Below are 3,437 nucleotides of genomic sequence, written 5' to 3' on the forward strand. Positions count from 1 at the left end.
CCCAGAAATAAGCAATAATATTAGTTAATTTTCTTTTGCTATATATTGTATAACATTAAACTTTAATCAGACTTTTTTACAACTAAGCCAAGGTAACAAAGCATTTTCAAATGTGTGTAATTAAGAGTGCTGTTCATTTATCCTTTTTCTCTATAGCTTAAAATATTTGCTTGGCTGGTCTGCGGTGGAAGAGACTTCTCCCTTTCTTTTACCAGTCCCTACAAGGAAGAGCTGTCCCGGACGTCCTCCTTATTCACTGTGGCGGGAATGACCTGAGACATGTCAAGGGCGTCAACCTTGTTGCAGGGATGGAGGAGGACCTGCAGCACCTCCACCTGCAGTATCCGGGCATGATAGCACAAGTGCTGTAAGATTTAAATGTTAAGCTGTATTTTTATATTGTGATTTGTAATGTCAACCATTTCTACTGTAATTAACAGTGTGAGAGATTCAACGACCTCTTTATTATGCAGACATGTCTTGTGACAGTTAAGTTTGCCTTTACCTTAACCCACAGCAGTGTTTTATGTATGGAATTTACTCTTGTAAAAGGTGAACTACATTATTTAATTCATATATTTTTAAAAATCTTTAGTGTTGGTTAATGTATTTTTTTTTTAAGTTGATGCCCATTTCAATGTGAAATAAAGGTCCTTCTAAAGCTACATTTGTTGTTTTTTCTGAAGTAACTATAGGAACATCCAGCATTGTAGTCACACAAGAAGACATTGGTAATTTTATAGAATTTGTAATTGATTAAAAGTGTCTTTCTATTTTGGCTTTAATACACATAAATGTTACCATACTTGCTTTTCTTGTGTATTTTGAACATTTTTACTAGGTAATTGAAAATGCACTAGGTGCTGTTTAATCTGTGCAGGGCTTTTGTAAAATCATAGCGTATGATCACAAATTGCAAAGGAGAATTAAACAACTTATTAAATGTCAGTAACTAATGATTAAATCAAATGTATCTGGTACATTTAATCATTAGTTACTGACATTTTAAAGTATGAAAACTAAAAACCATACAAGGACATGCAATGTCAATATTTAATTCTAACAGTACATAATTACATAAAATATACAAGACCCTTTATGTGAAATTACCAAACATACTTTCACCTGTGAAAGTGGTGACTGCTAGAGTATATTCATTATTTTATTCCAGTTTAATATTTATAAAAGTTTTAATCCACAAAACTACTTAATGTTACTACTATCACCTATCAAACTACAGCAGAAACTAAGTCAACCACAATAAACTGAACCTCTAAATACCAAGTGCTAAAAGTTGGTTCATCCTTCCAGCAGAAGAAGCTGAACCAAAAATGATTTTCTGGCATTTTTACAATCAGAACACATTTGAGAACTTTGGACGTGGTCAACGCTGTCTGGTTTCCACATCCAGATGAAATGGCACCAAATACGCCGCTCTATACACCAGGTCTTCCTTCTGGAGGCTCTGCTCTTTCAGTTTTCAGTGCGGATACCTTTGTAGTTACAGTAAAAGAAAAACATGTAGTTAAGGCACTGTAGATCACAATTAATTATATTAATATATGAGCTAATTTATGAGACACACACTAAATGATTTATTTAAATTAATAATACCTGATTGTCTCTAAAAAACTGATCTTCCTCAAAGTGTGAACTGCAGACGTGACTTTTCGTGGTTCCATTTGCTGGTCTCTCTCTCTCCTCATGTTCACCAACCATTGCTTCAGCCTGGCCTCATCAAAAGGAAGTCTGTTTGGACAGAAATTCATGTTTCATACATCCCAAAGGTGTATATACTATCAATTTACACTAACAAGGCACCACATCTGCTGTATGCATCTGTAATGAAAATGATTGAAATGTATATTTAATAGATTAATATAACAACCCCAACGTAACTTTACAATAATGTCTAATTGTTTCATGTGCGCCATCTTATCGCTAACAATCTGACCCACTCCCCCACCCGGAGACCTCCGTCTCCAAGTCAACGCGCTCCCTCCCGCAGCTTAGTCCGTGTGGTGACGGTGATGCTGGGCGGGTGCTGCCGCGGCGAGGGTGACAGGGTGCCTGGTAACCTCTCGTCCAGAAAGATCCGCAGCCCCGACGGGGGGGGGGGGGGGGTGTGCAGGCTTCGCCATGGCCGTCTTTCGCCCGCCTCCGGATAACGTTGCCCAAACTTTCAGGATACATATATTTGACTCAAAAGCAGGTCTACGTTTGACGTACAAATCCACCACACGAAACTCAGATGTGAGAGTTTATGTCTGAATCACACGCTGTTCCACGATGATCTTACCCCGTGCTAATAGGGTTTATGAATTTGCAATATAACGTTAGCTACATCAGGCTTTGATTTTAAGCTAACGTTACCATTACATGCGCATCGATTAGCACTCATACCACCTATTACAGATCAACAGATCACAGGCGAGATCGGTGCTTACCTACTGTATTCGACTGTAACATTAAATATATTTTAATACGTTTATACATAGACTGCATGCGTTTATACGGTCTGCATAGCCTTATTAGTTAGCCCGCTAGCTTGCTTAGCAAGGTGCAATCTAGAAGCTAGCTAACTGATATTAATTGAGATGCTAACGTTGGCTAACGAAAAACTGTATTAAAACAAAATATAATTTTACTTACCGGAAAAACTGAACTGCCGATTCCTTTGAGTGTCTTGCCGTGCAACCGACCGCTAAACAAGACATTATTAGCCGACCAAAGTGTCACAGCCACAGCGATGAAACGGAGTCAACCCCCAAAATGAAGTTCACGTACCGTTGACAAGCTTTGCTAACACTCTGTCATGATTGACAGGCCGAGAACTGTCAATCACATCATAGCCACGCCCTAAAACACCCCCGGCTTTATCGCCTATTTTAAAATCAACGAGACCGTAATTTCAAAAATGAATATCATTCTGTATTGCAGGATACTTAGAACTAGCGATCGAGACCATAAACTCATTATGAAGATGTTTACTGAGGTAATAAATCAAGTGAGAAGTGGCTCATTTCTCCATAGACTTCTATTGAAACCAACCTCTTTTGCAACCACGCGTGTCGCCCTCTGCAGATCTAATGAGCTGAAGATCAGCAACTTGTACAGCAGCAGGTATCTCTCCAAGATACTTTAAGTACATTTAGCTGTTAATTTTTACTACCTTAATATATATTTTTAACACAACTTGTTTTTGTCTGACATTTACCGTTACCTCTTGGCTGAGGCAAGGCAAGGCAGCTTTATTTGTAGAGCACATTTCAGCAACAGGGCAATTCAAAATGCTTTACACAAAATCAGTTAAACAGATAAAACACAAGTAAAAACAGTTAAAAATCATTAGCATTAAAAACCGGTAAAACACATGAATAGACAGTTAAAAAAATAGACATTAAACACAAGAATAAAAGTTACAGTGCAGCATAAGA

The 3,437-nt window shown here is 37.8% G+C and overlaps 1 long non-coding RNA gene across 1 annotated transcript; it reads right to left on the reverse strand.

Annotated features, from left to right (window-relative positions):
* Nucleotides 1-1,311: 1,311 nt before the first annotated feature.
* On the reverse strand, nt 1,312-2,776 carry LOC116677452 (uncharacterized). Its single transcript, XR_004328985.1, has 3 exons — nt 2,653-2,776; nt 1,615-1,749; nt 1,312-1,493 (listed from the first exon to the last, which is right to left on the reverse strand). It is a non-coding gene; the product is annotated as an uncharacterized LOC116677452 (long non-coding RNA).
* Between the last annotated feature and the right edge of the window lie 661 nt (nt 2,777-3,437).

This window comes from Etheostoma spectabile, unplaced genomic scaffold, assembly GCF_008692095.1.
Source record: "Etheostoma spectabile isolate EspeVRDwgs_2016 unplaced genomic scaffold, UIUC_Espe_1.0 scaffold00005105, whole genome shotgun sequence".
Taxonomy (NCBI): domain Eukaryota; kingdom Metazoa; phylum Chordata; class Actinopteri; order Perciformes; family Percidae; genus Etheostoma; species Etheostoma spectabile.